The following is a 22532-nucleotide window of genomic DNA, read 5'->3' on the forward strand; positions in this document are numbered from 1 at the left end:
TCTATTCCTTTATGTATTCATCTATCTATCATCTATATCTGTTTCATCTCTCTCATATTTACTTGCTACTAGATCAAAATATTCTGTGCCTTTAGTATATTAACTTATAAATTAATATCATAAGTTATGTCTGAGCTTCACAACAATCTTGTAAGATAGTTATTTCCTCATTCATGAGGAAACTGAGTCTCAAAGAAGTAAATAACTCGCCAAAGGCCACACAGATAATCAGTCCCATATTTCAAATATTCATTCCAAGCCATGTTGAAAGCCGTCTTCCTTCCACAAAGGACAGCCTGGCCTGAACCAAAAGAATGAAAAGATAACTCTCTTCATAAATTTACCTAGACTTCAGTTCTCTTAGGGCAAATTCACTTTTTATCTTGATTAATCCAGATCAGCTTTTTGTGAAATCAAAATTCACAGGATAGTTGCCAACTAATTCCTATTTGTGTCACGCTAGGACAATCTGGCCTAAGAGGCTTATGATATAAAATTACTATATTGTTAAAAGACATTTATGAAATAGATTTTCCCTTCTCCCACTCCGAGTGGAGAAAAATGACGTGCCATCAGTATCGACACGCTCTTCGTATATACTATTATTCCTGGACCAGCTTGAAGGGAGGATACAATAAAGGTTCATTTGTTACATGCCTACAACAATAGATAGGTTTAAGTGGCCTTTCTCTGTTATTGCATTCACAGCAGATTTCTTACTGTGTGATATAACATGATATACACAAGCAAGGAGCAAAATTCCCAACGTGGCTTATCTTTTTTCTGAAAGTGACATTAAGCAGTATTATGTTTCATTACTTGTCTCAGTTTCTTATTGTTTTGATACACTTCATGGTAAATGGTGAGCCATTGTTCATTCCCAACTTGTTTTTAATCTGAACACAGAGAAAAAAATTTGGCAGCCCTTTGTATGCCTTATCAGAATCACTCAGCCATTCAAATGGATTTTTAAGACACTTGTCCCTTTCCATATTGTGTGTTATATTAGTTTGCTTTCCTGAATCTTTATTGTATATAGGTTTAACTCTAGAAAAAAATACTCTGGAAACAAATCATTTTCCAAAGAATCAACTGGGAAATCTTTATGAATATTTCATTAAAATTATTTCTTTTCTGAAAACCAAAACAACATAAATTATCAAATAGTATGATTTACATCTTAGTACAGTCATTTTCTCATGCTGACTGTCAATTTTCTTTTTAGAACCTCTGACTGGTACATATTGTTAAAAGCACATTTAGTTTAAATCAGAATAGGTGAAGGACAGCTTGACAAACATTTAGATGAAGTTGATCAATGATACTATCGTATATAATTTAGGTAAAAGTCCTTTGTAAGGATAGATCCTTTTTTTCTTTTTCTTTATTGAAGTATAGCTGATTTACAATGTTGTGTTAGCTTCATGTGTACAGCAAAGTGATTCAGTTATACACATATACATATTCTTTTTAATGATATATTCTTGAACTTCAGTTATTATCTAAACTTGCTGCTCAATTTGATTGTGTAGAGATGGCAAGAGTAATTGTATTAACAAAACAGTAGACTGTATTTACTGCTGCAACCCTCTGACAATGGGTTTGCTTATATAAATAAGTCCAGACATGCTGGGCTCAGGGGGATCACTGCCCATAAGTGATCAGTCTTCAAGTGGAAAGAGCTGACAAAAAATGCCAACCTCTCTTCCCCTCTGTTAAATCAATATTCTTGAATAGAAAGTTAAAACTCTACCGATCTGCCTAGGAAAAACTTCTGCAGCAAAAGCTTTACTGTTGAAAATGATGAAGTATGGGTTAGCAACATTCACACACCCGTGCATTTTTCATTTTCAAGGAATCATAAAATGCAGTTTATGATTTTCAGCAACTGGCATTGGGAATTTATTCGTGTACTGCATACATGTATATCTAGGAAGTAAAAAAGAGTTTGAAGAACACTGATCAAAATACAGTGTTACAATACTTCTTATACACCAAACTAAATGTCTTCGAACATCATATTAACCATCAGCTTTAAAGAAGGATAAAATCAAAGCTATTCACATTGGCATAAAAATGAACATATATTTGCTTGATTGGTGTCTCTCTGGTCAAACAGATGACTCAGCCTAGTGTGCCAGGCACCCAAAGAGGAGGACTGATCAAAGGACTGTGTTTTGGATCAGTTAGCCGGGTGGTGGTGTTAAAAACTTCTACAGTTGGAAGGAGAGTGATCAAAAGTGAATTAAAGAGCTAACAGGCAGGAAATCAAGGCAGCAGTTATCAAAGAGCCAAAACGAAGGGAGCTTCAGTACAGAAAGCAGAGAATGAAAACAGAGACCAGAGTCAAGTCCAGGCCACAACAAACGGGTGTTCCCCGCGTCTACTGCACAAGAGAGAGCCATTCGCCTTGTAGACATAGAGTGATTTGTGTGACATGGGGATTCTGAGCCTCCCAACCAAGTCCTGGAAGGGAAGGAGAGAAGCTTCTTCTGCATAAACCCACTCTGGCACTCATGGTCATGCACACATATGTGAGAGGATGCTCAAACACACTCACTAGTGCCTGCAGGGGCATGGCTGTGCCCTGTCCTGTCACATACTCTCAGTGTTCCCTGTTGTCATCTGTCTACCACTCTCCAAAGCCCAACCTCCACTGGACAGTGGGAGAGTAGAGCCAGAAGCATCCTACTACCCATCATTTGTCTGCCCTGATATCCAAGGTAAGATATCAGGTAAGATGAGCAGGTAAGATCATTTGTGAGAACTTATGGTGGCTATTCCCAAGGTTGAAAGTGACCCCAGCACAGAGCTGTTGAGGATGATCCATAATATACTAACTTAAAAATGTTTTATTTGAGGAAAGGGGTGTCTTATGACTGTATAAACTAGCAGAGACTTGGGTCAAGTTCATGGTCGCTGTATCCAGGAATAGGCCAGAGGTCCCGATACCGATAGAAAAGATGGTGGTAATGGAATATTAGGCATTTATTGCCAGGAGCAACTTAGATGTGAAAATCCTTCCCTCAAGGGCTTTGCATCTCAGCTCTGCACACTGCACGACTCTTTATTTGTTTATTGTTGTTTTATTTGCTGCTCTTTAGATGTGCTTTCTCTTACCCCCAGGGCTTTGACACATAGTCTTCCTTCTACTTGGGGAGTTCCCTCTGCAACCCCTCTCCCTTACTTCCCTACATAGATTTTTTTTCCTTCTCTACTTAATAAACACGTACACATTCTTTAGCCTTCAGCTCAAATGGACTGTTCTTGGGGTGAACCTCCCTGACAGGTCATGGAGGCCTAGGACCCTTCTTATGGGAACACAGAGTCCTGTTCCTTTCTTCCTCATCAGTTTGTCACCACATGTGTACTGAGTGGGATGTTCATGATTGAGATTATAAGGAGTTGCAATTATTCATAATAACAAAGTCAAGGCAAGATCATGAGACTGCATGGATGGGAGTGGGTGAAGGACAGATATTTGGAAGTCAAAGAATGAAAGGCCAGCCTAAAAGAAGAGTCACCTCTGTGGATATTTAAATCACCAAGTATGATGGCAAGACGTGGGACATAAAGATAATGAGAAAGGAGCTAAACTTTTCAAGGATTGAAGAGTAGTAACTTGAGAGGGAGTATATGTCTGCAAAGTAGGGGAACGGTGGGTATTGTCTGATGGCAGGAGAGTCCAAGATGAGTGACTGCATAGAAGAGAGAGGGAAAATTGTCTGAAAGTGGCAACAAGCAGCAAGGAAGACACCTATCCCACCAGTAGACCCCACAGGTATGAGTGGCATGGGACACAAACCATGAGAAGCTTTGAAAAGGTTGTAGGGAAAGTAGCTTTGTAAAGAGGCAGGTATCAGTTAGAGCAAGAAGATGGAATGAATATTCAGAGAAGAGGTAAAAGGTACATGGGATTTTTACTCATGATTGACTTAGGGTTCCAGAAGCTCAGTGAATTGAGTTTACAGTTTGGGAAATGATAGAAGAAGTGGTCAGAAAAGGCTAAGTTTGGAGTAATAGGGTTAGATTTCAGGGGATGAGGGGTGATCTACAGTCCTGAGCTTCTTTTGGTGACCACTATGAGCGGGACAAGAAGTGTGATGAGATTAATTCATTAAGCCTGGTGTGCCCTGAGTTGCCCCTTCCTCTGTATCCCTGTTACATCTTTTACGATCTGCATTTTAATCCTCATTGCATTGGGATTAAATCAGTATGTTTTCTGCCTCTCCATAAAACTGTGGTAACATGAAGATGGGAATCAGGCCTTCCTGACCCTTTGTATCTCTATCATCTGCCATTTTTATTTGCATATTATATGCCCCCACAACCCATTTAAAATAATCAGATTAAAATAATAAATAATACAATTGGATAGACCATTTGATTCATTCTCTTGCCTTTGAGTTGACTAATATCTGAAGTTTCTAGTGGGTAGAAGATTATTTTCCCAAAAGAGGAAAAAAATGGATACATCTTGACTTACTAGTTAAGATACTTAAATGTGGAAATGAAAACAATCATTTGTTTATTCAACAAATATTTATTGAGTGTCTACTATGTACCAGGCATTGTTCTAGGCTCTAAAAAAATATAATTTTTTAAACGAAAGAAAAACATGGTTTTTACCTTCATGGACCATAGTCAGGAAAACGTAAACGTATGAAATAATTATGCAAATAAATGTTCAATTGTAACTATAATACTACATAGGGTAGTTTATGGAAAATTACTGGGTGTTTAGAAGTATGTACCAGAAGTTATAGGCTTGTTTGAGGATGGCGGGGAAGCATCAATGAGGAAGTGGTGATTTAATGAGTTTTAAAGGAAGAATAGACGTTAACTAAACCGAGGAAATGGATGAAGAACAAGCGCGGTGAGGACCACGGAGCAGAGAGAAGGTCACCCATCAGGCAGACCTTTGCACGATAGTGAGACTTTGGCCCTTTATCCTAAGTGCAGTGACAATCTGTCGAAGCCAAATCTTCATAAAAATATGATCACAAGAGTTAAAATTTATCCCCAGTAAAGATCTACTTAATATAAGTTGATGGTAAAATGTTCCACATTTTTATTGTACCAAGGACTATGTTGGGCTCTAGGGGTAAACATGTGAACAAACATGGTCCCTGACATACAGAAGTGCACACTCATGTGCAAGAAAAGATACGGAAACGTTTATAATCACAATATTCACAAGCATTTGTAATAATAGAAGCATATGTAAAAATCACAATCAACAGGAAAGATTACGTCTGAGACTCTGAGGTTTGCCAAAGACTACTCTGAGCACTTGGTCTCTGGGGAGGACTTTGAAAAATCAACAGGGCTTTTTCCAGACAGAGAGGCTGATGCAGCAAGGGGACAGCATGAGCAAAGGAATGAACATACAGAGCAGCATGGTGTGTACCTGTGTGGGAGTTGGGAGGAAGTGGCTGGAAGTAACTTAGTATTCCGAGAGCAAGGAGTACACAGCGGGTGATAGCAGATGAGGCTAAAGGGTTGTACCTAGGCAGACCATGATGGGTGTTATTTGCCATAGCATGAAGCTTTTCCTAAAACAAACAAACAAACACAAAAGCAAAAACAAAAAACTGTTGAAGAAACATGGTTGGAAGGAAGAGGCAGGTCAAGCAAGGTGATCAGTTGTAACAGGGAACATGGATAGTATAATTTTCTTTCACCTTAGGCAAAGTCGCTGCACATAGGACATACGTTTACTTTGTTCTGGGAGTTTCAGAGCCTTTCTGTGTCTTATTCTGCCTTTTCTTGCTTCCTCTCTATACTTTTCCCTACTCCATCCTCTCAACTTAATTAACTCCTATTCATCTTTCAAAACCCAGAACTCTCTGGGGCTTTGGAAATAGGTGTGGAGTGAGAGAGGATACAGCGTCTCTTCTTGCATTTCTTTATCCCCTCTGAATGCTAATTTCACATCCCTAATTTGTTCACAGAACACCTGAAATTCTTCCATTGTACTCCTATAAATAACCACCCATGGGAATTGTAATGGCTACAGAACACAAACACTGACTTCTGATTGTCTACCAAATGGGTGTAGGGCATGTCTGTGACCAAACCACTTCCCAAAGGTTATAGCGGCGTGTCTTCACAAGTGAACAATGAGGAACAGAGGTATATGGGGAACTCTTGCAATTGTTAAAGGCGTATAAACTATGTTAAAAAAAAAAAATACAAGCTTTCCGTCTTGAGATGTGTAACTTCCTTAACTCTCAGTTAGCCTCATACCTTAAAGGCAGGAAGGAAGAAATGCAATATTGGCAAAAAATTCACTAGAATTGGCCGGGAATGATGTGTTTCTGGCACTCTGAGATACTTAACACCTTTCAGAATAGAGGAAAAAATCGCTTTGAAACGTTTCAGCAAGGCACACATGGAGAATATTCTTGATCAAGACAAGCTGTCAGCACTGTATTTTACCACTGCTGCTCCCCTACCCATTTCCTTCACTAAATATACTGTGTTATTCTGTCATGCGGGGTCAAAAGTCTAAGAGTCAGCTCTGGTTTCTGCCCTGTCTCAAGTAAATTTATTTGCAAATGATATAGGAAAAGAGGTTTATTTTTTTTCCCAAAAGAAACAAACATAAAGATATGCTTGGGCTGGTATCAGTATTTAATAAGGCAGGTAAAGACAGCACTACATCGGCATCATTCCAAGGACATACACATCAGCTTAAAAAATAGATTCAAATAAAATAAAATGTTTCTCTTACCTCAGTCAGGCTCACAGTACCTCTCTCTTTTAGAGAAGTATCCTGAAACATTGTATTATACTGTAGTAATATTTTGATGTCTTGAGTGTATTGTGATTTCTTTTCAACAGGGATACACCTTAACATAGTCAGAACTTAAACAGAGGGTGTTGGAGTCCATTCATTGAACTAGACCACATTTGTTAGAATGATTTGTCCAGAGAGTGGTAAGTAGCACTTCAAATCTGAGCTGATAGATTTAGTCCAAACCATTAATGCCAAAATTTTGGAAAATGATAAGCAGGTGGGAGTACTCAAATCAGACTGGACACAACTTGATCCGTTTTGATGAGTACTTGTGATTTAAAGTAAAAAGAATGTTGGACATGGTATCAGCAGATCTGGATGTGAGTTTGAAGTTGGTTCACTTATTAGATGCTTAATTTTGAGCAACTCATATAACCTCTCTGAACTCCAGTATTCACAGATGTAAAATGGTATAATAATACCTATCTCAGAGTGGTTTTGTGAAGATTAAATTGCTTTATTTTATTTTATTTTAAAATTTATTTTATTGAAGTGTAGTTGATTTACAATGTTGTGTTAATTTCTGCTGCACAGCCAAGTGATTCAGTTATACATATGTATACATTCTTCTTCATATTGTTTTCCATTATGGTCTATCACGGGACACTGAATACAGTTCCCTGTGCTGTACAGTAGGACCTCCTTGTTTATCCATTCTATATATAATAGTTTGCATCTGCTAATCCCATTAAATTGCTTTAGCATAGTGAAGTGTCTAGCAAAAGCTTGGAGTACAGTAAACTTTCAATAAATGACTGTAGAATCAAAACTGAATGAATTCAACCTGAATGAAAATGAATATTGGGAAGCATGTTTCTTTCTGGACAAAACTGAGACAAAAGTGAAGGGCAATGGCTGAGGAGGGTGACCAGCCCAGGCCAAACAATTTGTTAAAGTCCTGATACAGTGTTTACAGAATGCCTACTCTATCTCAAGGTAAGAAGAGTCTTTCCCAGATCTGACCTTGAGTTCTCAGTGTCATACTGGGCCACTCGGAGCCCAAGGAGCCTCCCCCAGACTCGTGAAATTATTTGTTTCCATAACCAAGAGATGAGTTTGCATGGAAAAAAGAATTATTGCTTCAAAGCTTAATCGAATGTAATTCAGTCTTACTAACAATGACTGAATATTTCCTATGTGCAAGGACTATATGAAAATGAAGTGAGTATGTATGTCAATAAATGTTTAACATAATGTTGTACAATGCAAAGAAAGTTTATGCTGAAACAGAACAATAAGTAAAGTTTTATTTGTTCATTGAGATAAAGAATTAAAGAGAAAGGTTGGGCTTTTTCTTGGATGCTATTATGTGTGGAGAGCAGAGGTCCACATATAGGGAGATGTTCAAGAGTAATTAGAATTAAGAGTTTGGAGCAACTGAATGGAGACACAACATCACAGAAAAGAGCTTGTCCTACGCAGTCATTTCCATTGTGTCTTCGGTGCTCCCAGCCTCCCATTTTTACTCCCTTTATCCCTTTTATTTTTTCTCTTTTTCACCTAGAATTCCTAGACAACAAATGCCTGCATTTGTATCCTGCCCGGGTCTCTCCGATCAGAAGGGAAACCTATTCTATAAGGTCAGGTAGATTAGAATTAACCCCAGGGAGAATTTGTACTGTATAAGAAGAACCACTGGAATGGAAAATGAAATGAAACGATACTTCATAAATCTCCACAAACCCAGTGGTTCTGAGTGAAGGACAGGTTGGGACAGGACGCTTTCTACCATGGCCCATGGGTAACTGGCTGCTTCTCCAGAAGTAACTCAGCCCTGTGCTTTCCTGTAATGCTGGTTGCTAAAAGGCACTGGCTTTCTTGGAAGGAGGGTAAGGGTCAAGGGGAAAATGAAGCCATTGAACGCTCAACAGAATTTGCTTCCACCATTTTTAAGCAGCAAGACCCCAGATTGACTTGAAAGCCATAATTGTGAAGAGGTTTCCATAAGGGGGTCAGAACACGGTGGGTGTCTGTGGCCTCCTGGGTGCCCTGGAAGGCTGTGTATTGGGAGTTGAGGGAGGCAGAAGGGATCCACGTAGACAATCCCTTCTGAACGTTAATTCCACTTTCCAACTTTGTTCACGTAATGCCTAACACAAAAAAACCCTTACGTTTCTATGATAACAGGTTGAGATTCAAACAAGCCTTCACTTCCTGCCCATCACTGCAGTATTCATGTATTTCATTAAACCACTGCCACTTTTTCTCCAGAGGATTCTGGGTGAAGTGACAGCTAAATATAATGGAGCATAAATCAATAAGCAAACATCTGCTCCAGGGGCCTCTGGAAGGAAAGGTGAGGAAGTTTACATATACATGTAGACTCTCTGTAGCAAGACTGAATTTATCGCAATGCTCCCCACATCCATTCGAGAGCCCAAGAAGTGAAAAAGTCACTTCAATGGGAAAGGGGAAACCCTGCTTCTTCAGTGTCGGACCTTCAAATCTTTGCAGCAGGAAGCATTTCATTAAAGTTATTCATAGTTTTCTAGTAGAAGAAGTAATTTTGTGTTTGGGGTAAAAGAACATAACCTAAAACATATGTAAACAATCCTATTTAACATAAGAATAAGCTATTAAAGATCTGTTCAAACATAATCAAGGTTCTACTAAGGAAAAATAATACATGAGATTGTATGACTACAGCCCAAGCTTGAAACTCAAATCTCAAAGTTTATGTTCTCTTTCCTTCTTTTTCCTTCTCTCCTGGTCTCTCTGCCCCACTCTCTCTCTCTCAGAAAAGAAGACAATGCAGGTTTTTAAACTACAATCCTCACAATTAATTTATGATTATTTTTCAGCGATATTGCTAAAATATTTATTTCATTTCATCAGTACACTAAAAAAAAATCTCTAAGCATTAGAGATTTTTCTTTCTGTATTCTTGAAAATGAATGTTAATCCAATGGAAAATTGCAAATATGTTGTGCTGGTGTGCTGAACCATATGAGTTGGGCTCGCAGTTTTATATGCTTCAGGTATAAAAGCCCTCTGTACATTTGCTAGGAAATATGGAGGCAATTCAAGAGGGTGCTTTGCTGCGGAGCATGTATTTTATGTGCTTGTCTCCCTAAATCTTGCCAATAGTTACTGGTTATAAACCTCAGGATGAATTTGCAATAGAATTTTCTGTCTTTACTAGAAAATCAAATTGGCAAAGCTCCTGGCTGGTAAGTAGTGTTTGGGGATTACCCAATCTTAGGGTTGGAAATAACTTTGGAGTTCATACCTATGATTATTGATTTTAAAATCAGGAGTATGCCAATATTATAAAGGAGAGAAAATAAAAGTCCTGCAGGCTACATATCATAAACAAGGAGAAAAGCTTTGTTTCACATTCCCAATTTGAGTGGTGCACACCTATTTTTACTATTATAACTGCCTTGACTCTCACAACCATCATATATATGTAGACTCTTTGGTAGAAGGTCAGATTTAGGGGGTACACCTTGGTTCAAATCCAAGGCTGTCAAATCCTGAAGAAGTTATTATTCTCTGATTTGTGAAGTATGAAACTTATCAGCATGATTTTTGTGGTTGGTAAATGTGATATAATACAATATGTGATGTCCCGATCCAATGTGGACCATCAGTAACTGCTGGTTCTTATACCCTGCTTAGAAATTGTAATTATGTGAGATGATGGCTGTGTTAACTAACCTTATTGTGTCAATCATTTCACAATATATATGTGCATCAAACCATCACATAGTATACCTTAAATATACACAATGTTATATGTCAGTTATACCTTCATATGGCTGGGGGGAAAAGACAATAAATAAATAAAAACACCGATTTCACATTAAAAAAAGGAAATTAGTCACACTTGGTCTCAAGGCACAAAAAGGAAACAGTTCAACAAGCAAATGTTGAGCGCACACTTTGTGCTAGAAAAATGTGCTAGGTGCTAGGGATATAACTGTGAAGAAACAAGAATAAGAAGAATTAACATTTATTTAAGAGTGCTGGACAGTAATCTAGACATTCTGCATATATTAAGTCCTTGCCCTTCGGGAACTTACAATTTGGTGGGGATACAGGTGAGAAAATTAGCCAATGCGGTACAGTATGATGAGGGCTAAGGGAGAGTTTGCTCAAGGGCCTGGGGCAATTCATCAGAACTCAGGAGGAGCAGGAAGATTTCTTAGAGAAGATGGCATTAGTGTGACCTACTTCCGGGAAAGAGAAGCCCTCACTTTCTGAACTTTTGAATGATAAGATTAAAAGCCTTAGCATTAGAAGAAGATTGTACACTCTGCCCAAATAGTCACTGGATCATTAGAGTAAGAAGAGGAATTGTGTGTGTGTGTGTCTGTGTGTGTGTGTGTGTGTGTGTGTGTGTGTGTGTGTGTGGTGGAGAAATAGATAGAGAATAGATAGAGATTGCCCGACTGGCAGTCAATGGCTTCATATGGATGAAATACATCTTGTATGAACCAACTAAATAACCACTAAATGAATGAATGAATAAGAGAAGCCCTAGTAAACAAAAAATTACAGTGTTGGAAGAGAAAATAGGTAATATATGCCATTTGAAGAATGACTGCCTGTTCTGGAAGCAAGGCCCATAAAGTCACTTAAACATCATGGGCAAGCTAATGAAACCCATGGTGAATGGTATTGCTTGTTCACAATTCTTTTGTTTGCTCCCCCACCCTTGCCATGGCTTACCTGCCCTATTGTCTTTGATCTTGACCATGACTTGCTTTGGCTGATAGAAGTCATCAGACTTAGTACCATGTTTAAAAGTAGAGGTTTTGGAGTCAACCTTCTCTGAGTGATACCTTAATTCTGCCACTTCTCACCAGGTAACCTTGGGCAAATTACTTGACTTCTCTAGACCTACCTTTTTATTTTTATTTTTTCCCCACTTTCACATAACAATAGTAGTTTCTTCATAGGATGATGAAGATTTTGATAATGTAAATAAAGTATTTAGTACAGTTCCTGGCAAATAGTAAATTGTTTAAAAATTAGATAATCGCAACATGATTATAACTCTTCTACCTCTACCTCAAGTGAAATTTTCAGAATATTTCATCCAAATTTCTTCTTGAGTGCATTATATTTCTTGTGATATTTTTGTGCCACTATAACTTTTAGTATCCTTGAGATGGTGGCACCCTGAGGAAGTGCCTGGATTTGTACCCTTTAATTTTGGTTAGCCTGTAAGAGCCTGGAAATCCTTGGTAATTTAAACTTATTTAATAAACAATGCTAAAATCAAGTAATAGTTAGATGGACTCTTGAGAAGACCGTAATCTCTGAGGTTCACTTTGGATTGCTGCTGCTTTAGAAACTCTGCAAAGGAGAAAAAAAGTGGCTATTGCTTTCTCCAATGGAAAATTTTCCTCTGGCAAATATACTCTGGAATTGCATAGCACCATTTAATTTCACACAATGTCAGAGAGAAATAGTATTAGCTCATTTGGCCCTCCATAAGAAACTATTTTGTCTAAGATCAGGTGTCTTAATGATTAAGGCTTTTTATTAATGTATATTTCTAGGCAGCCTCATGGAGCCACTACAAAGTCAGATTATGTTTCAGAAACATGGGTGTCTTATAATAAAGATGTTTTCTTCATGAGGTAATGTTCCTGAAATATGTGCTGGCTAATCCATGATCCACTAAATCCATGAGGTAATGGGTCTGAAATACATGCCATAAACCACAGAAATTTCTTGATGGGAAAACTGGACATGGACTATTACATTTCTCTGTACATTAGGGCAGTCAGGATGACTAGAACGGATTTTTTTTTTCTCTTTTCCCATTTTCTTTCACAAAGATAGACAAAATTTACACTACCAATTATTTCAGAAGAAAAAGTCATTTATAAAACTCTTCCCGCAAAAAAAAGGAGAAACAACAATTTGACAGTTTGAAATGTGGCACAAAGTATGTTGTGACAACCTTCCCACTCCACATGCACACATTTAAACCATTAATATGAGTTCTTATCTGTTAATTCAATTACAGAAATGAGAAAAAAAATTCTTAACTTTGAAGGAAAAAGCATTAATATGAACTCAAGACAACTGATTTAAAAATACATATATTTTTCCTTAGAAAGAGTCACTCCCTTACCAATGAATATTCTTTCTGGAGGCACAAGAATGAAGCTACTTTACACGCAAACCTATAAACATGCATACACATATACTTCAAGACTCTTAGTAACCAACTGGTTTAAACCCTTCATTTCATAAATGATGAGACAAAGAGCTAAAAATGTTAAGTGCCATCTGTGGTGGTTCTGAAGTACATCCATAATTTACTTTTTGTAAGCTTCCCTCAAGAGATGGAGCCTAATTGTTCTGTTATTTGAGAGTAGGACAAACTTAGTGACTTCCTTCTAAAAGAATAGAATGTGGCTGAAGTAACTAACAGTACAGGAATTTGGAGAGTAGGTCATAAATGGCAGTGAAACTTCTTCTGTGCTTACTCTCCTGGATTGCTTGCTCTGGGAGAAGCCAGCCACTTAGTCTGTGTCAGTGAAAAGTCAATGGAATGTGATGAGCGGAATTCCAAGATGGCCTCCAAGCTTCCCACCCCCGGTGTACACATCCTGTGTGGTCCCCTCCACTTGAGCGTGGGCAGGACATAGAAATATGTTTGGATATTACTCTCATGACCAAATGTAATATGGAAAAGGTGAAAGGGTAGTTACTTCCATGATTATATCATGTTATTTAAGCCTGTCATAGCAGGCAGTGGAGGGATTCTTCTGATGCCTTTGAAGAAGTAAGTGCCATGTTGTGAGAGGGCCACGTGGCTAGGACCTGAGAACAGCCTCTAGGAGCTCAGAGAGATCTCTGACTGACATCCAGCAAGAAGACAGGAACCTCATTTCTATAGCCATAGGAGCTCGATTTGGCAAACAACCTGGATGTGCTTGGAGATAAACCCTGAGCTCTAGATGACAACATAGCCCAGCCAACACCTTGATTTTCAGCTTCAGAAGAGAAACTAAGCAGAGGACCCAATCTAACCTGAATCCTGACCCATGGAAGCTATGAGATAATAAATTTGTGTTGATTTAAGCCATTAAGTCTGTAGTAATTTGTTACACAGCAATAGAAAACTAATACAGAAGAGAACTGAGGTCTCCTGCCAATAACTGTATCATGTGAGTGAACCATCTTGGAAGTGCATCCTCCAATGCCAGTCAAGTGTGCAGCCCTGCTCAACCTCATGAGAGACCTTAAGCTAGAACCACCCAGGCTAGGCTGCTATATTAGTCATGCTTTTCATATTTTATGATGTTTTGGCATCTTGAGGGCCCTAGTTGGCTGGGGAGAGACTAGCTAATTCCTAGTGATATTAAACAACATGCCTGCAAACACAAACACATTTCATATGCAAACAAAGCAATCCTGAGTCCATACCCCTAATTCCCTCCCCCTTAACTACCTCCTTCATGTAACTCTCAAACCCCAAGCCAACATTTCCTCTGCCCTAAATCAACCCAGGGCTAGGTACCAGATGACTAGAGATTACCTCTACAGCCCAGAGCCCACTGACATTATTCTACTAGTCAATCCTAAACATATCCCCTGCCTTTCCCACAGTAAATACAATAAAGGCTTCATGCCATACTTTCTCCTTGCCCTGCTACTGCCTCCTGACTAAATCTGGAGCTTCTCCATGTGGCCCTGCATGGAATGACTTACTCCACTTCTCTTGGGAAATCAAAGTAATAAATCTTCCTTCAGTTAGCCTCTCCGTGTTGTCACTGAGTCACCTCCATGAATGAAAACCCCGTGAGTATTATTTAACCCAGCAGCTCCCTAATTTCTCATCCACAACATCTATGTGAGATGATCAACATTTACTACTATTTTAAGCTGCTAAGGGGTAATTGGTTCTTCAGTAATAGATGACTAATACACCATCTTTGCCCCTATTCTTTGGCAGAGCCAGAGAAGAGAATCCAGGTTCCTGATCCTCCCAGATGTAGGGTGAAGTAGCAAAAGAAGCATAGGCTCTGAACTCAGACAGATCTTAGTTTAAATAAAAACTCTGCTGCCTATTTTCTTTTTGAGTTTGGTCAAGTTCCCTTAATATTACTGAGGCTCAATTGCCTCATCTTTAAAATTGAAATAATACTTAAATCTTCAGTATTTTACCAGCAAGATAAAGCTTATAAATGGCTTTGCATGGAGCTGAAGTTCAGTAAATACTAGTTCTTTTTTCTAACTGGGTGTTCTCTCCATTGTCATTGTAAAATCCAGAGTTAATAGTCAATTGCTAATACAAAGACATTTTGTCAGTCCTAAGATCTCTGACAAAATTTCTCTACGTAAGCAACTTGCATTTGAAGATAATGTTAAAGGACTATGACAGAAATCAGAAGAAGGAAAATTATAAGAGATCAATATGCATATGAACAAAAAGACAAGTCACCATCACCATCTTGAAACGTTTCAGTATTCCTCTGAGTATCTTTTATAATCCTGGGTTGCTGAAGCCAAAGGAGCCAGGTAGTTCAGACAGAGCCCAAGCATCACTTGGGCATTGCTTGTGCCAGAGCATCACTGTTTCAAAAGGAAAAAATGTTGCAGAGGAGGTAGAACATCTCCTATCTGTTGATAAGACCTTCATCCCCATCTGCCTATCTTTTCAGTGATCTACTCTTTTCGGAGAGATATCCTGGAATAAAAAAATGGATAAATGCCAGGCAGTCTACTTATACATTCCTTCACCTAATAAATCATGTCAGTAAGATGTATCAAAGAGGACTCTCAAGGAGTTTATATCTAGTCGAGAAGGAAGTTATAATATAAATAAAAGACCATGAGATTGATGATTAAATCCCAAATGAGTGGTTATTTTGAAATGCAATATTCTCTAAAATCTTAATTAATTTGGTTATTTGTCCTTTCTTCAATGCTGGAAATATGGAAATAATGAAACTCTCTACACTATACATAAAATCAAATTTTCTCTCTTTTGATTTATGCTATAAAAGAAAATTTTGCCTAACCAAATGCCAAGTTTTATAGTTTTGAATTTAATGTTTACTCTTATGATCCATTTTGACTTAATTGTTTGCATATAATATAAAGTAAGTGTGAATATTAAATTGTTCCATCACCATTTGTTGAAAAGCTACTCTTTCTCTATTGATTTATTGGGCAACATTGCCAAAAATCAAATGACCATGTATGGTTGGGTCTGTTTTTGAACTATTCGGTTTCATTGATCTATGTGTCTATCCTTGTGCCAATACCATATGGTCTTGATTACAGTAGCTTTATCATAAGTCCTGAAATCAAGTAGTGCAAGACATCTAATTTTATTGATCTTGTTAAAAATTATTTTGGCTCTTCTATGTTCTTTGTATTATCAAGTAATTTTAGGAATCAAATTGTCAATTAATTATACAAAAATTATGTGTCGATGTTGATTGGTATTTTTTTGAATATAAATATCACCATGGGGAGAATTGTCATCTTAGCAATATAGAGATTTCCAATCTGTAAACACAGTCTATGTCTTTAATGGTTTGAATCTTCTTTAATTTCTTTCAGCAATACTTTAAAATTGTAAGATTCATGTATCACACATTTTTTAAAGGTATCCCCAAATTTTCATGTTGTGATGCCATTATAAATGCTTTCAATTTTAGTTTCCAATTTTTCATTGCTAGTAAATAGAACTGCAGTTGATTTTTATATAGAGAGCTTATATCCTGTGACATAGCTAAACTTACTTATAAGTTCTGGTAGCTTTTATTTAGTAGATGATTAGGTTCTTTGCAAATAAATACAGCTTTATTTCTCTTTAGAATATGTATACCTTTTATTTCATCTTCTTCCCTTATTGCCTTGGCTAGGCCCCCAGTACAAAGTTAAAAAGAAATAGTAGGAGTGGACACCTCTGCCTTCTTCTCAATTGTTGGTGGAAAACATACAATTTATCACCTTTGGGAATGGAGTTAGCTGTAGATTTTTTTCATAGATACCCTTTATAAGGTTGATGGAGTTCCCTACTCCTAGTATAGATATTGAATTTTATCAAGGCTTTTTGCATATTTATTGAAATAATCATATGATTTTTACTTTTAGTCTATTGATATGGAGAACTACATTGGCTGACTTTTCAAATATTGAACAAACTTTGTTTTCCTGGGATAAACTCCATCTGATCATTTTATATTATCATTTTATTATATGATTTATTATATGATGTATTATATTATCATTTTATATTATCATTTTATTATATTCTTCTGCATGCAACTTAACTGTATTTTCTTAAAATATTTTTCTTTATTTCTGAGAGATATCTGTAGTTTTATTGCAATGTATTTGATTTTGTCAGAATAATTCTGTCTCATTAAATAATTTGAGAAGTGTTCTATTTTCTTCCATTATTTTTTTTGGAAAGAGTTTGTTTAGAAGTACAGTGCATTAAAGTGCATTAAAGAAGTAGTGTTGTTTCTCCCTTAAATTTTTGGTAGGAATTACTAGTGAAGCCAGCTGCCCCTGCATATTTTTTGTAGGCAGCATTGGTTTGTTTGGATTATGAATTATATTCCTTTAGTAACTATAGGACTATTCAGATCATCTATTTCTTCTTGAATGAAATTTGACAGCTTGTTTCTTTTACAGAATTTGTCTATTTTTTCTAAATTACTGTATTTATTGTCTCAATTGTTCATAATGTTGTTCATAATATTCCTTTATTGCCTTTTAATGTCTGTAGAATCTATAGTGATACCCTTCATTTCATTTCTGATATTAGTAATTTTTGTCCTCTCTCTTTTTCTCTTGATTTGTCTAGCCAGAAGTTTATCAGTTCCACTGATTTTTTCAAAAATAAGTTTTGCTCTCATTGATTTATTCTATTTAGTCTAGAAAGCAGAAGTTTTCATTTAATTAATTTCTCATTTAATCTTCATTATTTTCTCCATTCTGCTTGCTTTGAGTTAAATTTGTTCATTTATTTCTACCTTCTTAAGGTAGTCTCTTAGGTAATTAGTTTCAGATCATTATTTTCTGTTCTCAGGAAACATTTGACGATGTAAATTTCTCCCCTCTTTTTTTGGATTTCCTTCCCATTTAGGTCACCACAGAGCATTGAGTAGAGTTCCCTGAGCTATACAGTAAGTTCTCATTAGTTATCTATTTTATACATAGTATCAATAGTGTATATATGTCAATCCCAATCTCCCAATTCATCCCACCCTCCCTTTCCCGCCTTGGTGTCCACATGTTTGTTCTCTATGTCTGTGTCTCTATTTCTGCTTTGCGGATAAAATCATCTATACCATTTTTGTAGATTCCACATATATGCGTTAATATACGATATTTGTTTTTCTCTTTCTGACTTACTTCACTCTGTATGACAGTCTCTATTTTTATTTGGTTCAAATTTTTTCTTAATTACCCTGTGATTTCTACTTTGTCTTATAGGTTATTTAAATTGAATTAGTTGATTACCAAATAGTAGATGATTTTCTATATATCTTTTCTGTTATTGATTTCTAATTCTGTTTTGATCAGAGAGCATATTTTTTGTGTTTGTGTAACTACCATATTATTAAATAGATTGGCACTTGTTTTATGGCCAAGTATATGGTTTATTCTAGAGAATATTCTATGTGCACTTGAAATGTATGTGTCTTTTCAAGTGAGTGTTAGTATTTGAGTTTAGTTTTTGAGACAACTACTCTTCCCATCACTGGTGCTGACTGAAACATTAAAAAGGGATGGAGTGAGATGGAGTATCTGGGGAAAGAAGAATGCTATAACTTTAAAACAGGAGCTGATGTACTGTTAAAAAAAAATCCACTGGCTAATTTAAATGGGACAATCCCTGACTGAAAGTTAGGTGGGTAGGTGGGGATATTTTTTCATCACTGAATGTAACAGGAGGGAGATATATGAAAGAAGACTTGATGGAAGGGCATTGGAAATTGTCATTGATAACATATGAAGGTCATTTTATTGGATGCTCTATTAGTTTTCTGTTGGTGATGCAACAAATTATCATTACTTTGGTGGCTTAAAACAACAAAAATGGACTATCTTACAGTTCTATAGGTTAGAACTGTGACTTGGGTCTTGCTAGTTGAAAATCAAGGTGTCAGCAGGGCTATGTTCTTTCCTGGAGGCTTTAGGGGAGAATATATTTCCTTGCCACCCAGGAGGGCCCCCCACATTCCTTGTTTTGTGGCTCCATTTCTCCATCTTTAAGGCCAAAAACATAATATCTCTTTGACCATTCTTCCATGATTACATGTCCTTCTGACCACAGCCAGGAAAGGTTCTCCACTTTCAAGAACTCCTGTGATTAGACATTGGGGATACTCAGGTAATGCAAGATAATCTCCCCATCTCAAGATTCTTCACTTAATCACATCTGCAAAGTCTCTTTGCCATCATATGCACGGGTTCCATGGATTAGAAGTGAACATGTTTGGAGAGTCTGTTATTCCTCTTACCACACACTTTTTATATTTTTTTCAAGATATAGAGTGTTTTAAAATGGTGCTTCTAAATCTGGTTTGTTGTCAAATCTGTGCCTCCATGCAGGAATGCCAAAATCAGTTAAGCAAATGGATTTCCTTGGACTGTAAATGTGATGTCAAAGAATGCAAAACGTGACAGGTTGAAATGAATTCCTAGGTCCTTTGGCCATAGGTGCTCCTGACATAAGGCTTCGCGTATAAATAAAAAAGGAGGAACTGTGCTGGAAAAGAGCTATTACAGACAAACTAGGGACGTGTAGCTGGGCTGCTGTAAAGCCTGCCATGAAGAAAGGCTGTTGACACTCACACAAGAGGCTCTGTCCCAATAAACTCTGTTTAATCCCTGGTTTCTGTGGCTCTCCTTCTCTTCTCCTAAGCATCATTTTGTAATAGGGGAGGGAACTGAAAGAGAAATGTCTAGAAAGTCACAGGGAAGGTGACTAGCACACTCTGCATTTTGAATCCCTTCACAATGTTCTTATTCTTCTTTAGAATGCTTTCTCATTGTGGGAAGTCTGGTCAAAAATCTTCCACAATGTTTTTGTCCTTTTCCTACCTCCATAATCTGCCCAATTCAGTAATTCATCTCCATATGGGCAAGAACATTGCTTCCTAACTAATTTTTTGTATTTTTTTTCTGAAGATGGAGTGAATACAATGTTGTAACTCATGGAAAATACATTAATATCCTCCTATATGAGCATGTTGATACAACTGAGATAGAAATAGTAGGAAAATAGTTCATTCCCCACAGTTTCTTCATATCATTTATGTATTCAGACTCACCTTTCCTTACAGTAAAAATAATTAGAAGTGTTCATAAAAGCTCAAAAGTGTCTGTTATAACAGAAGCTGTTGTTTGTTGTCTACCAGCGGAAAGTGCGTTTTCGGGGACATGCATAGATAGGGAAATCTGTTCTTGCTCATAAGTGCAATCTTGGCTATACGCAAATAGAATTATGAACCAATGGCTCAGTGCCTCATGTGGTTCTGTGTGTCCCACTTTGACTGCCAGTCTTCACAATTACAGTCCAACAGGACAAATGATTTTCTGCTGTTCTACGAAAAGGTCATCAGCTTACATCCATCAAAACTTAATCTGATTATGGAATAGTATATTTTCTGTTATTACTGTTTTCATGTGTATTGGGCTATTTAGTGCCTATACTTCTTATTCCTCATACCCATCCCATATCCCCTAACACATGTACACATGTTTAGAGACAAATACACTTAATAAATGCAGCTGTTTTCAGATTGGAATTGTAAAGGAAAATCAGGTGGTTTAATAATCACAGTGTTGAAAGGACATTGTCAGGGAGCGACCTTCAAGATGGCGGAGTAAGACGTGGAGATCACTTTCCTCCCCACAAACACATCAGAAATACATCTACATGTGGAACAACTCCTACAGAACACCTACTGAACGCTGGCAGAAGACCTCAGACCTCCCAAAAGGCAAGAAACTCCCCACGTACCTGGGTAGGGCAAAAGAAAAAAGAAAAAACAGAGTCGAAAGAATAGGGACGGGACCTGCACCAGTGGGAGGGAGCCGTGAAGGAGGAAAGGTTTCCACACACTAGGAAGCCCCTTCGCGGGTGGAGACTGCGGGTGGCAGAGGGGGGAAGCTTCGGAGCCACGGAGGAGAGCGCAGCCACAGGGGTGCGGAGGGCAAAGCGGAGAGATTCCCGCACAGAGGAGCGGTGACCAGCACTCACCAGCCCGAGAGGCTTGTCTGCTCACCCGCCGGGGCGGGCGGGGGCTGGGAGCTGAGGCTCGGGCTTCGGTCGGATCGCAGGGAGAGGACTGGGGTTGGCGGCATGAACACAGCCTGAAGGGGCTAGTGAGCCATGGCTAGCCGGGAGGGAGTCCGGGAAAAAGTCTGGAGCTGCCGAAGAGAAAAGGGACTTTTTCTTGCCTCTTTGTTTCCTGGTGCGCGAGGAGAGGGGATTCAGAGCGCCGCCTAAAGGAGCTCCAGAGACGGGCGCGAGCCGCGGCTATCAGCGCGGACCCCAGAGACGGGCATGAGACGCTAAGGCTGCTGCTGCCGCCACCAAGAAGCCTGTGTGCGAGCCCAGGTCACTCTCCACACCGCCCCTCCCGGGAGCCTGTGCAGCCCGCCACTGCCAGGCTCCCGTGATCCGGGGACAACTTCCCCGGGAGAACGCACAGCGCGCCTCGGGCTGGTGCAACGTCACAGCGGCCTCTGCCGCCGCAGGCTCGCCCCGCATCCGTACTGCTCCCTCCCCCCGGCCTGAGTGAGCCGGAGCCCCCAAAGCAGCTGCTCCTTTAACCCCGTCCTGTCTGGGCAGGGAACAGACGCCCTCAGGCGACCTACACGCAGAGGCCCGGCCAAATCCAAAGCTGAACCCCGGGAGCAGTGCGAACAAAGAAGAGAAAGGGAAATCTCTCCCAGCAGCCTCAGGAGCAGCGGATTAAATCTCCACAATCAACTTGATGTACCCTGCATCTGTGCAATGCCTGAATAGACAACGAATCATCCCAATATTGAGGAGGTGGACTTTGGGAGCAACTGTAGACTTGGGGTTTAATTTCTGCATCTAATTTGTTTCTAGATTTATGTTTATCTTAGTTTAGTATTTAGCGTTTATTATCTTTGGTAGATTTACTTATTGATTTGGTTGCTCTCTTCCTCCTTTTTTTTATATATAGATATATATTTTTTATTCCTTTTTCTTTTTTTTGTGAGTGTGTAGGTAATTTTGTCTGTATAGCTTTGCTTTTACCATTTATCCTAGGCTTCTGTCAGTCCGTTTTTTTTTAAATTTTTTTTTAGTATAGTTTTTAGTGCTTGTCATCATTGGTGGATTTGTTTTTTGGTTTGGCTGCTCTCTTCTTTCATTATTATGTTTTAATTTTTTAAATTTTTAATACTTATTTTTTATTTCTTATTTTAATAACTTTATTTTATTTTTTTCTTTCTTCCTTCCTTTTTTTCTCCCTTTTGTTCTGAGGCATGTGGCTGATAGGGTCTTGGTGCTCTGGCCGGGTGTCAGGCCTGTGCCTCTGAGGGGGGAGGGCCCAGTTCAGGACACTGGTCCATCAGAGATCTCCTGGCTCCAGGTAATATCAAATGGCAAAAGCTCTCCCAGAGATGTCCATCTCAACACTAAGACCCAGCTCCACTCAATGACCAGCAAGCTACAGTGCTGGATGCCCTATGCCAAACAACTAGGAAGACAGGAACACAACCACACCCTTTAGTAGACATGCTGCCTAAAATCATA

This window comes from Eubalaena glacialis, chromosome 7 (genome assembly GCF_028564815.1).
Source record: "Eubalaena glacialis isolate mEubGla1 chromosome 7, mEubGla1.1.hap2.+ XY, whole genome shotgun sequence".
NCBI classification, from domain to species: domain Eukaryota; kingdom Metazoa; phylum Chordata; class Mammalia; order Artiodactyla; family Balaenidae; genus Eubalaena; species Eubalaena glacialis.